This window comes from Narcine bancroftii, chromosome 13, assembly GCF_036971445.1.
Source record: "Narcine bancroftii isolate sNarBan1 chromosome 13, sNarBan1.hap1, whole genome shotgun sequence".
NCBI classification, from domain to species: domain Eukaryota; kingdom Metazoa; phylum Chordata; class Chondrichthyes; order Torpediniformes; family Narcinidae; genus Narcine; species Narcine bancroftii.
In genome coordinates this window covers 72,526,159-72,540,054 of record NC_091481.1, presented here as the reverse complement: position 1 = coordinate 72,540,054, position 13,896 = coordinate 72,526,159, and the positions used below count along the sequence as shown (strand labels likewise).

Here is a 13,896-nt window from a genome sequence, read left to right as displayed (position 1 = left end):
AATTAAAAACAACCGGCAAAAAAATGAAACAAATCAATCAAATTTCAGATAAATAAGATGGGGCAGATGGACCCTGCGGGGGAATGATGAGACTTTGTTGGACAGGAGCAGGTTTGCCCCATTGAACTAGTGATGCCCCTCGATGCACAAGTGTTCTTTTCACTGTCTCCACATGCGTGGAGGTGAGCCAGGTTGTGCTGAGGGCCTGACCAGGACACTGGCGTGGAGGTGAGCCGGGTTGTGCCGATGACCTGACCAGGACACTGGCGTGGAGGTGAGCCGGGTTTCACCAAAGGCCTGACCGGGACACTGGCGTGGCGATGAGCTGAGTTGTGCCGATGATCTGACCAGGACACTGGCATGGAGGTGAGCCGGGTTGTGCCAAGGGCCTGACCGAGACACTGGCATGGAGGTGAGCCGGGTTGTGCTGAGGGCCTGAATGGCCTGACCGGGATATTGGCGTGGAGGTGAGCCGGGTTTCTCCAAAGGCCTGACCAGGACACTGGCGTGGAGGTGAGCTGGGTTGCACCAAGAGCCTGACCGGGACACTGGCGTGGAAGTGAGCCAGGTTGCGCCAAGGGCCTGAATGGGACACTGGCGTGGAGGTGAGCCGGGTTGCACCGAGGGCCTGAATGGGACATTGGCATGGAGGTGAGATGGGTTTCTCCAAAGGCCTGACCAGGACACTGGCGTGGAAATGAGCTGGGTTACGCCGAGGGCCTGACCAGGACACTAGGGCAAAGAGCCAGCCAATGTTGCTCGCCACTGTGGCCACTCTCCCAAGGTGTCTCCTTATTGCTACCTGGTAAGAATTTTTATCTTTATTAGCATTAAGTATATTAGTAAGGTTTTACCTGTAAACTTGGAGAGGGGGGAACTCACCAATGTGCCGGCGCCATCTTGCAGATGCAGGATCAGCACCGGAGTCAAGCTCGAATGGGCTGGAGTCCTCTGAGGCTTGAAGACTCCTAACAACGACTCCATGGATTCAGCTATGCAGGTAGGCCTCAATTCTTCTGCACTTTTATATGGTAGTTTTTTTCTGAAGCTGAGGTTTAAACTATTCACATTAGATGCCATCATAAAGCACTGTTATTTAAATAACTGTAAATCTTATTTTTAATCACTTTTACACTTTTTAAAAACTGGGTATTTAATGATCCAGCTGGGGAGAGGTGGAACATATGTCTTCCTTCTCCGCCATCTTGCCACACCCCCCATGGAAAAGACTATGAAAGTCTTCTGCGTGAGACAAGGAGGGAGATGAGGGTAATGTTCTGGCATGAACAGAGGATCGGTGAACCAGTTGAGGGGAGAGTTGGAGTAACCGAGTTTCTCTGGTTGGCAGTGGTTAGTGGAGTGCCAAGGGGATTGGGCTGGACCCATGCCTGTTCACAAGACACATCAATGAGTTAGAGGAAGTGACCCAATGTAAAAGAAAGATGGTATATCTGTTATTTAAATGGTGAAAGATTGCAGTGTGCTGCTGTGCAGAGCGACCAGGTAGAGCTTATGCATGAATCACAAATAGCTGGTTTGCAGGTGCAGCAAGTCATTGGGACATCAGCCTTCATTGCTGGAGGGATGTGATTTACAAGGTTCTGGTGCAACTGTACAGGCTCCCGGAGAGGGTGTGTCCGGAGAACTGTGTGCAGTTCCAGTCTCCTGACTTGAAGAAAGGTGAGCAACGCAGAGGAGGTTCCCCAGGTTGGTTCTGGGGAGGGAAGAGTTATCGTTTGGCGATATATTTAGTCTAGTGACATTGGGGTTTTGGATGATGAGGGATCTGACAGAGAAGTTGGAAAATTGTTTCCTCCAGTAGGTGAGGTGATAGATTTCTGCGAGTAGATTTAAGATGAGGGGCTGCTTCTCCCAGAGAGTCGAGAATCTGTGGAATTCTCTGCCCAAGGAAGCAGTGGAGGCTTCCTCACCAAATGTATCCACGACCATAAGACATAGGAGCAGAAACAGGCTATTCAGCCCATCCTGGTGAGTCTCCTGCGTCCTTTCCAAAGTCTCTGCTTCTTCCTGTGACACAAGACCAAAACTGCACATAATACTCTAAAACACCCCAAAATGCACTTCAACATGTCTTTCCGACTTTTAAGCTCAGCACCACAACTGATGAAGCCATACATGCTGACAGTCTTCACCAATATCTCAGATATCCATGGTCGTCCACCCCCATATCCTCAATGCCCTGACGGTCATGTCATTTACTGTCTCATGTTCCTCATTTGACCTCAAAATGCATTGACTCACACTTGCCCAAAAAATTTAGACATACAGCTTGGTAAAAGGCCCTTCCAGCCCCCAAGCCCAGGTTACCAAGCACACCAATTAATCCCAATCCTGGTACATTTTGAATGGTGGGAGGAAACCGGAGCCCCCGGCAGAAACCCACGCAAACACGAGAGAACGTACAAACTCTTTACAGACAGTGCAGGATTCGAACCCGTCGCTGGCACCGTATGGCGATGCATCCCCCATTTCTCCAAACTAATTTTGAATGGATCCTTTGGATGAACCTCCTTGCTGTGTCAACTCTGGAAATTTTCATGTGGAGAGCAAACTTGCCAAGCAGCCCATTGACATTTTCACCCACACCATAAATACACACTACGGCTCAAGAACTGATCCTGGCAGAACACCTTACATCACAGAGAGGCGCCCGCAACACACACCATCGGGGCAATGTCCAGAACCACTCATCACATGCAGACATCACCAGTGAGAAAGTGAGAAGAAAAATTTAAACAGCAGGGTGAACCCACACGCACATCTACCCACATCCATGCCCCTAAATATACACACACACCCACATCCACCCACACACGTGCCCCTAAATATACACGCACCCACATCCACACACACACATACACGTCCACCCACACGCACATGCACCCACACACATGTCCAAATACTCACATGCACGTCCACCCACATGCACCCACATCCACACGAACCCATATCCACACCCATACGCATGTCCACCCACACCCACTCATGTGCACCCACACGCACATACACCCAAATGCATGTGCACCCACGTCCCCCACATCCACACGCTCCCAAATACACACAAGTGCTTGTGCACCCAGCCACACACACCCCTGCAGATCAATACACAGTTATAGACTCTGTTCAGTGTACTCAAAAGGTCATAGGTCATTCCTCAAGCAACACAATAATTATCCCTGCATTGGAGTAGGAATGTATTTTGAACCATGCAGGTCAGGGATGGAACACACTCCTGCTGAAGATGGATATGGACGATGTTGTTTTGACAGCTCACGGTTACCTTCCCCATGCCAGCTTGGCTGTGGAGGAGTTCAGCACATGTTCTATTAAATGAACTGGAGGGTCTGAGCAGGTCAGACTGTGTCTCTGGAGAGAAACGAACAGCCAACCTTTTGGGTCAGGACCCTTTTCCAAGTCCTATGTCCACGGATGCTGCCCAACTCATATCCCTTCCACCTTCTCTGGGCTTGCTCAGCACTCCAGCAGTTCTCGTCCTCTACAGTGTCTATCTGATTCTCCCTTCACAGAGAATGTCTGCGAGAACCTCCTCTTCGATTCTATGTTCAAGGACTCAACAATAATGAAAGTGAAGAAACGCTCATGATCAGGGTAACCTTCGAACAAACACACATCTTCTTGCCTTCCCTTAACACCTTTAAATTCTGGTTGTGCTTTAGTGAAGCCCAACACATTCTCATTGTCACAAAAACATTTGTGAACAAGTCTCCTTGTAAGTCTATCCATGAGTTCTTTGTGTTGTCGAGATATCTGGCCTCGCCAAGGACTCCAGTCCAAATTTCTGGTTGAAGCTACCTTGGAATGCAAACTCAGCAGGTCAAACAGTGTCCTTTATAGAGCAGGTAAAGGGATGTCACCAACGTCTTGGGCCGAGCCCTTCATCAAGGGTCTGAGCAAAACATTGGTGATGTCCCTTTATCTTTGCAGTTTGAACCGCTGAGTTTCCCAACCTTCGTGTTTTTATTTCGACCATGGCGTCTACAGACTTTAGTGTTTCACTCGAGAGGAAACACTGAGCACGATTCTCCAGTTCTGCACATCACCAGCAGAAAACCAGAGCCATGTTTTTCCACTGGTTGACGTTATTGGTGCAGGATTTCGTGGACATTACCCGAATGTGGTAAATGCGCAGAAGTGAAACATATGGGATGTAGAATCAGAAAATGTTAATAGCACGGGGGCCCAAGGTGGAACTTTCCAGAATATCAGTCACAGTTTGAGGCTGGGTTCCTCTGGTGTCTATGTTTGGACGACAGTCACAGCATCTGCCGACTTTCGTGTCCCCCCCGAAATGTAGAGCAATTTGTCAACCAATGCTATTTTCATGGTGAACCTTGGTACTTGCCAGCAGTAAAAACATCCCTTCCATTCCACACTAACGTAGGAATTAATATTCCTTCCCATAAACAATGAATCTCGCGACTTGTTGACAATAAATTCTGATTCTGGTTTTAATAAAAGGAATCTGAATAACACAAACACAATATTTCTTTAAAAATGTTTTAAAGGGTTCAACACAAATACAGTGTTTACATAGTTAAAAATGATAAGAAAGTGGTAAAATTGGTGTCTGCTTCCCCAACCCCCACTTTACCAAGGTGCACAACAGTACAGCAAGGACCCCGTGTACATTTCTCCACAAGGGCTCCAAATAAATGTTTACAGCTTTGTAGAAAGATACGGCTTCAGAGGCCCACAGAGAATCATTCAGGACCAAACTGAGACAAACCCCAATTTATGCCAGGGTTCCACGAATGGCACAGTGATGAGTGGTGGGTACCTTAGCGGTGGGGCCTGCTGTGAATGTAGGGCAGCAAGGACCTGCTTGTTTTATCCAGTGCTGCCCACGTTCCTTTGACAGGTAGAAGCTGTGACATGTGGGGACTGTTCAAGGACCATCTTCTCCAGCAGATCCCACCCCTCAATGCAACTCGCTCCTGCCTGAAGATGTGGCAGGGCCTGGCTTCTGGAACCTTACCCCAGGACTGACAGCAGAGGCCTTTGCAAATCAAGCCGGTCATCTTTTACTGAGTTCCCCATCATGGGCACCTTTCTCGAACAGCAGCCATCCAGAATAGAGTGGACAATTGTCCCTCACCTCTCCCAACACCTAATCTGTGGAGGTTGGCTTCACCAGAGTGAGAATGGAAGAAGCACCTTGTTTTGGGAAAACAAGATTCTCCCTTCACAGAGAATGTCTGCGAGAGCCTCCTCTTCGATTCTATTCTTCTGCCCTAATGTTCAAGGACTCAACAATAATGAAATTGAAGAAACACTCATGATCAGGGTAACCTTCAAACGTACACACATCTCCTTGCCTTAGAGACACCGGGGGCCAAGACTTGACGACACATGGGAAACGAGGGGGCAGAAGTCAGTCAGCCCCTCACACTCATTCACCATTCCTTGAGAGCATGGCTGAATTATGACCACTCCCCACCCTCTGCAATTTCAGAACAATCCTCGTGGATGTAAGAGCCCTAGTGGGTCTGACTGACACCTTCTCCCACCAGCCACCCCAGGCACGCAAGGGGCAAGTGGAAAGTCAGAGAGTTTCACATTTGGAGGAAGAAAATTCATCTCCTTGATTGTTCGACTGAACTTTGCCCCAGTTCTCTGCTTTCTTCTCACCTGTTAACTGTTTAAAACTGTTTAAAACAAATTGACTGTAATTGTGGCCAGGTTCACTCACCACTAGAGGCCTTCCCTTTTAACATGTTTTACCATTACCGATGTGCTCTCACTGCCCTCTTCAAAGGCTGCGAGAAAATGTGATGTCAAGATCCACAGACAGAGCTGGATGAGCAACAGTCCAGACGGGAGAATAAAAACAGGTGCCTGTTATCCACCCAGTGCCTTGTGGACCTGCCCACTGCACATCCAGACACAAGCAAAGTGGAAGGGTGGTTGGCAAATCCATTGGAGTGAAACCACCATCAGGACAGACACGAGACACACCGCTGCTGGCCCGAACCCTGAGACTAAACACTGCCACCAATTTGCAGAGCCATCGGAGGGCACATGGTGGTCATCGTGATCAGGACGCAGTTGGGTCAAACTCACAATCTGGTCAATCCCATACAAACACTGCTCAGCTCCTCCACAGGACACGAGGGCATTCACCATAAATAAATCTTTGATCGTGATTCTGGGGGTCGTGTGCGACAGTCCAGTGATTTTCCAGGCCTAGACTGTGGTGCAGGAGGGATTGCAGCGTTGGAATTGCAGTGGTTAAGAGAATTATCCTGACCAACATTCCCAATTTTGGACATTTCTTATCCCACTCATCCATTACCCAACCCAACTCCTGATCAATACTTTGGGATGTGATCCCTGCTTCAAAAGGGCCTTATAAGTCATTTGCATCTTTTTTTCCCCTGATGAGGTGTGCAGAGAACGAACATTAAACGTGAACCCTTATCAAGAGTCGATCAGGAGATCTTCAGGAACAGATAACTTCATTCAACACAGAGCGGTACAAACCGAGCCACCATCTGTGGGAGGACCTCCACTCTCTGGAAGGGCTCTGGACCAAGACGTCAACAATTCTTTTTCTCCCATGGATCTACTCAGCCCCACTGAGTTCCTCCTGCAGATGGTGTGGACCCACATGCCAACAGGTGCAATCTCTCCACAAACTGAGCAGAAAGTTTGTCTAAATCTCCTGCTTAGTGGTTAAACGCTGTCTGTCCTGAAGGAGGATGAACAGAGAGAAGAAACTGTTCAGATCACAGAGTCAGGGTGTTCACTGGACAATACCAATAATTTTATTGATTATCCTGCTACAGGTGCCAGTAACGGAGATACAACTTTGACCCTGCACACTGAAGCATTTGGTTTAGAGCTCCAGGGACAATGACAGCGGCATTTTTCACCCTTCAGTAAAGAGACCACATCCTGCTCAGAAGAACACGCCCCTGGGTTTTGAGCAGCTCAGGTGCACAGACACTCAGGGGCATCAGCCGACTCGGAAGCTGGTGATGAAGATGGCATATTCTTGCTAACCTGATTCTGGTTCTCACACCTTTATGAAATTGAGACGTGACTCCCTTTACCACAATACACGGCCTGGTTGATTGACCCTTTGTTTTCAATGGAGCTCCCATACACCTGATTCCAAACCCAGCATCATTAGCTAAAGCCCAGGCTCCCCTCAATGCAGCCTGTGCCAACGCAGCCAGACACAGTGGGAATGACTGGTAACAAGGGAACCTTCACTGGCTCGAAGCAACTTGTCAATGACTGCCCATAGTAGTGTTCTGGTCCCTCCATCAAACTCTTCAACGCAACATTCTCATCCAAATCCATCAAAAATCCAGTCTGAGCCACCTGGATAATTAAGACAGAACTTTGACACAACTGCTCTAAATGGGAGGATTTTGTTATACCTCAATGACGCCTACATCCAACTGCCCTCCTACCTCAGAAAAATAGATGTACAATCACTCCGACATTCCCTCCCTGCCCCACTGCTCTCCAACACTGGCATCTCCTTGCCTGAAGCCTGAATCCAGCATCCACAGAGCAAGAACTTCAACATTTGTCTTGTAAGTGCTTTCCAAGTATTCCTTAGGAAACCAGAAGGCAATGTAGTGGTTCAGTACCTAGTGTCCACATTCGACCACAGACTGCAGTTGATCGAGCAGTAAGCTGGTGGCCGACAGCAATTCTTAACCAAGCCAGATGGCCATATACCAGAAGGCAGAACACACATTTGTGGCATGCCAGAACACAAGGCAAACCTACATGCTCAAGCAACCAGCACCAGCCCCCCCCACCTCATCCTGTCTACCCCTTACACAGGGGTCACTGTAACATCAGGCAGCCATGAACAACTTCCAAAAAGCAAGTTGGAAGTCTTGCTTCACCTTTAGGACCTTTAGCTTGTTATCGCTTTATTATGGATAATCCTGCATCCTTCCCCAATAGTGCAGCGGAAATGAAGGCACAGTTAATATTTCCTTTAAGCAAAATAAAAGAACTTGACATAAACAGAAGGACATCTTACAAAAACCAAAGATGTTATTGAATTCAGCTCTGGGTTCTGCATGAAATGTGTCCTTGTGTACCTTTATGACCTGTCAGACTTGCTGGTCAGTTCCAGCAACTTGTTTTAGATTTCCAGTATTTACAAAGCAACTAGTATTTAGATTTAAGGACTGGTCCCAAGGAAATTAATATTTCCTTTTATTCTTTGCCAGTTCTGAGATCCCAATCGCAGTCGGATGGGGGCCGGTTCTGAGACCCAAATGTAGTCGGTTGGGGGCCGGTTCTGAGACCCAAATGCAGTCGGATGGGGGCCGGTTCTGAGACCCAAATGCAGTCAGATGGGGTCTGTCTTGGTGCATCAGCACTGCCTGATATCAATGGGGAGATGAAAGGCTGTGCCATTGGTTCTGGCACCATTGGTTCCAGCACCATTGAAGTCAAAGGAGATGGGTCAAAGGGACAGGTTTCACCTCAACCAGGAGCCACCTCCCGTCAGCTGCAGCTGAAACGCATTGTAACGCCTCAAAAAAGCCAGTCACGTAAATAGATCGACAATGCTGCTAAACAAGAATGTGAGCTTCTCAAGGATCCTGCCTGACCTGCAAGTTTCTCGAGGACAAGGCTGACGATTTGTGGCAATGTTTCATTAGACCTTTGTTTTACTGACCTGAAACTTTTGACTTGTTTCTCTCTTCACAGTCACTGACCGACCTGCTAAGTGTTTCATCAGTGTCCTTTGACAGCTTCCATCCTGCTGTGATTTTAGTTGAAGGGACGGTGCAGTTGGGTAATAGTTTGTTGTAGCCCAGTTAGCGCGATGCAAGACGCATGTAGGGGCGGATCAGTGGGAATCTCCCGGGGAATCCTGGCCCAGCCTCAGTGGCTGGACATTTTGCACCCCCAAGGCTGCGGATCTCACATTAGCCACTCATTAATCCCGTGCTCATTGGTGCCCAGGAAAAGGTCATCTGGCCCATCAAGTCTGAGCTGGCTCTGTCGCAGAGATCTGCCCAATCCCACTCCTTGAAGCCTCGTTAGATATTTCCCATCAAATGTCCTTTTAATTCCCTTTGAAAGCCCTGCTTATGGATCAAGTGCTACCATTGTTCTGCCAACGTTTTGATGAAGGGCTCTTAATCTTTGGTGTATAAAGGACACTGTTAGACCTGCTGAATTTCTCCAGCAGAGGTTTTACTTCACCGTTCCTCATTTTTGTGTTGGCTCCATCCCTATTTTTTGCTATTCACTTCAGCACTGTCTCCCCAGTTCCCAAAGCACCTACGAATGGGAACAGATTAGTCGGTTCTCATACCAGATCTCAGATACCTGCCGCCAATTCTGAAAAGTCCGTATAGTTTGCTTTGTAATTGAGACAAAAAATGTAAACACTGCAAATCAGAAACAAGAACAGAAAATGTTGGAAACATTCAACCTACAGTAATGCCAGGACTTGATGAAGAATCAGACATTGGTAACATTGAACTCCATACCCTAATTGCACTAAATGCTCCAGTACGGAGGTGCCAATGCACAGGACAGGAAGGGACTAGAGGGTGTTGTGAACTTGGCCAGCACCATCATGGGTACCAGACTTCACTCCATCATGGGCATTGGGCTTTAATCCATCAAGAGGACATCTACAAGAGGCAGTGTCTTAAGAAAGCAGTCTCTCTCCTCAAGGACCCCAGGCCATGCCCTCTTCATTCTGCTACCATCAGGAAGGAGATACAAGAGCCTGAAGATGAGCACCCATCGACACAAGGACAACTTCTTCCCCTCCACCATCAGATTCCTGAATGGACAATGAGCCTATAGACAATCCCTCACTTTTTCTCTTGCACTAATTTATTTATTTAAAAAAATAATGGCAATATTTTCACCGGCTGCAAAACAACAAATTTTATGCCACATTCATAACAATAGATCCGATTCTGAGTTTTGGAAGGAACGGTACTCTGCAAAGAACTCTGGAGAAGTGAATTGTGCTAATATCCTCCGAGATAGAGGCAAATCAATATATACCTTTAAAAATGTTCTCAGTACAGAAGGTTGAAGGCAATGGGGAACAAGGATTAAATTGGAATGGAGTTATTTGAACTGGGTATCTGGTGACATTGACTGTTAGGGTCGAATGAACTCGTAATACAAGGAAAGATGGACGGAAGGATACATTGACAGTTTTAGATGTTGTCAGGGATCACTGGGACAAACGGGTAAATTGAACGTAATGTTCTCTTCTCGCCTTCTCTAAGGGGACTGGCCAGAGTGGGGTTACCATTATCTAGAAAGCATAATAAAAGGTAATGGTATCAGGTTGCAAAAATCAGGCCTACGTGAAGGGAGAACATTGGAAAAGAAAACCAGGTTTTGGCATTGCTGCTCGGGGGAGATGAGGAGGGGGAGGAAAAGGTTATAAGCTCGCGAGGCCCTGTTAGATTGCCACCGACTGGTCCCTGTTTGAAAGGGCACTTTTGGGGCTGAGCTCCAGATCAGAGAGCAATTCAACAAGCAAAGGCAGTAATGCAAGCCCAATAACCTAAAGATTCTTGACCCTTTGGCCCACAATGACGTGCTGACCCATATATACCTATCAAAAAACTAACACCCCCCCCTCCCCACCATCGCAGAACTCTCTATTTTTCTTCCATCCGTGTGCCTGTCAGAGTCTCTTAAATGCCCCTAATGTTCCAGCCTCCACCACCACCCAACCAAGGCCTTCCAGGCCCCCACAACTCTGTGTAAAAAAACTTACCCCCGATATCTCATCTAAACTTTCTTCCCTTCACCTTGTACAGTTTGTGTAGTTCCAGGATACTCGAGAGGGGCAGGTGTACTGAAGCAGGTGAAGGAGAGAAATCTGCCAAAACAGAGGCATTTCAAGATCAAACTCCTCTCAGTCACATCAATTTGTGAGCAAAATCCGCAGAGAACACCTTCAAGAGTGTGACAGCAGGGAACAGGTATTGAACACCATTCAGTTCACTGTAGGGATCAACTTTAACAGAAACACTTCACAGGAGGCCTCAATTTTAGATAAAAAGCCAGAGAGCAAGATCAGGGCAGGGCTTGGCTAGGCTAAAGAGGTGCCTCGATGTGGGTGGACAGATGGAGCAGCATTGGGCCACAGGGAATGAAGGAACTGCTACCAGTGGTGGGGACACCAGAGAGCTCCACTCAACAACGGAGCACACTCAACCAACTCTTAGTCAGAAGTCGTTCCTCTTGCAAAGAAATGAAGTTCTGGAGAACAGAGCAGCAACCCTTTCGTGATTGCTTCGTGTCACGATCTCGGAATCTGGAGAAGTCACGGAAAGAACAGAGATTCTCTCACCCCACGTTAAACTGACAGTAAAAACATGAGGCTGGGGAAACTCAGTGGGTCACACAAGTCTCCTTTATGTAGCAAAGTTAATGGGGCAGAACCAAGGTTTCGGGCTTGAGACCCTCATAAAGGTATGGGCAAAATGTAGGCAGGCGCCGTGTACTTTAAAGATAAAGGTGTTGCTCGTAACCCTGACGAAGGGCTCAAGCCTGAAGCGTTGGTCTGTCCCTATACCTTTGCTGTATAAAGTTCACTGTGTGACCTGCTGAGTTTTCCCAGCATCATGTTTTTACTTCAACCACGGTGTCTGCAAAATTTCATATTTTACTTTCAGGCTTTAAGACTATTTTGGATAATCCCAGCTGGTTTAATATAGAACATTACAGCAGGCCCTTCTGCCCTCGATGTTGTGCCAAACTATATATATATATATCCCTAAAAAAATGTACTAAACCCTTCTGACGTCGTAACCTATTTCTGGCATTCCAGATGAAACCCATCTCTGATAACTGATCACTGGCGCACAAGGTGATACTATTTATGGATAAACCTCAATTTCATGTTAACGCGATGGCTCAGCATCGTTACAGTTGATTCACCCGTATATCGCACATTTTACCGTGTAAAGACACCTTGTTCTTGCGTTGAGGAAGGCAGCTATTTAATCTGTTTACTCCACGAGCCCACACAGGGATCCCACCAGACCCAAGCTCCCTTGTCTTGCTCGAAACAAAATGGAGGCACTGTCGGAGCTGATGTGGACCTGGGGGGAGCAGAAACACAGCGCTGCTCCGAAAGGGTCAACCGTCCAGTCCTAATGCCAGCGGTTTCCGTACAGACTTTAAACAGCCTGTTAAAGGAGCTGACGGTGATTTCAACTAAATTCCTATCACCATGGGTCTACACCCAAGATGGCAGCCCTGTGTTCAGTAGTGGCCATGAGGGGCTGCAGACTTCGGGGGGGGGGGGGGGGCAGCAGACTGGTGCAGGGCACCAGAAATGGGGAGAACAACCCCAGGAGAAGCAGAGAAGATGACCGTACAGGACGGTGACCACATGGGAGCAGAGCAGTGAGGGGCTCAGGCTACAGGCGTCTTCGGTCAGGGAACCTGTACAGGCTGCTGGACACTGGCTCAAGGGAACCAGGTATCAGAGCTGGGATTTGAGGGTAAGAAGGGGGTCAGGCGCTCAAAGCTTCCTGATTGTGCCAGAGGTTTGGATCAGAAGCTCGGGTTGTGATGGATCGAACGGGGGTCTGTCCGGCTGCAGAAGGCTGGAGGCAAATCCACGGACACTCAGTGACTTGGGGGAGGGGGAAAAAGACCCTTGCTTCCCTTTCTCCTATTTGTTAGGGACACCAGGTAACACTAATGCCTTATTCATTGCCTTATGGAAAGCAAAAGTTAAAATATATGTCAGTTCCATTTTTAATGTTTCATTAGGGACAATAACCTCCTGCTTCCATCTAATGTATCTGCAAGGCTGAGATGGGGGGGGGGGGTGGGGGTGGGGGGAGAGGAACTGGAGCATCATGATCGATGCTGGGTCCCCAAGCATGAAGCAGCAGCATCATCTGTGCTGTCCTGGCTTTGAGTGGTCATTATCCATGTCAATGGTGAGGTCTTGGAAGATAACCATTATAACCTGCTGCATGTCCCTACTGGATGACATCAATGGGCTGGAAATGATTTAAAACTGAAATACAATGGAGGACAATGCACAAATATCCACCGGGGTCAGACGACTAAAGTTCAAATGCTTGTTTTGACAGGGATTTGCTAATGAGAAAAACATGAAAATCTGCAGACGTGATTGCAGTGAAAACACAGAAATGCTGGAGGTCTCACAACGTCCATAGGAGGGAAAGATATATTGCCGTGGTTTCAGGCCTGAGGCCTTCCTCAAGGTACAAGTAAAAAGCAGGCAGGGGCCTGAATTAAAAGGATGAGAGGGAGGAGCGCAGACCAACAGAATTAATTGGTATGGATGGGATGCAGGAGAGAGGAAAGGTGAAGATTGGCTGGGGGAGGAGGGGGTGTTGCTTGGGGCTCTGTGGAAACAGAGGTGGGGGAAAGGGAGGAGTGAGACAGAGCTAGAGGAGAGCAGATATCAGGAAAGAAGGGGGTGCTAATGAACTCTCTGACTCAGTACGGCCTGAAAATCCTGTTGGTTCAATGGGAACTTTGTTTGGGGATTGTAGAAAATTAAATGGCAATGCGGAACGAATGAACGGGTATCGCTGGTGGCTCAAGACGCAGTTTTTTTGTGAGTTCTCAGGCTCACAAAGGGTGCACCATCCCTGTACAAAATTGTACACAAAGGCTGAGGAATGAAAGAGACTTCCACACCCAAACAGGTCACTCTGTCTGCACTGGTTACCAACAGCCAGGATCAGAGCGCAGACTTGCCAAGTGGAACTCACCCCTGCACTTTTACAAGCGAATGTAGAAATTTGACTGGGCAAACATTTCTATTTTTATTGTTGAGGGGGCGGTGGGGAAATTCCCTGCTTGGTCTCCTCTAGATTTTCATTGGGCTACCCTGTG

At 47.7% G+C, this 13,896-nt stretch overlaps 1 protein-coding gene across 1 annotated transcript in view; it reads right to left on the bottom strand.

Moving 5' to 3' along the window:
* Positions 1 to 13,896, bottom strand: part of LOC138749030 (myocardin-related transcription factor A-like) — a 158,484-nt gene that overhangs the window by 6,231 nt on the left and 138,357 nt on the right. Inside the window, exon 17 of the transcript XR_011348374.1 lies at positions 883 to 1,048. The gene's annotated coding sequence lies outside the window, so the exon portion shown is untranslated. The remainder of the gene's footprint in view (positions 1 to 882; positions 1,049 to 13,896) is intronic.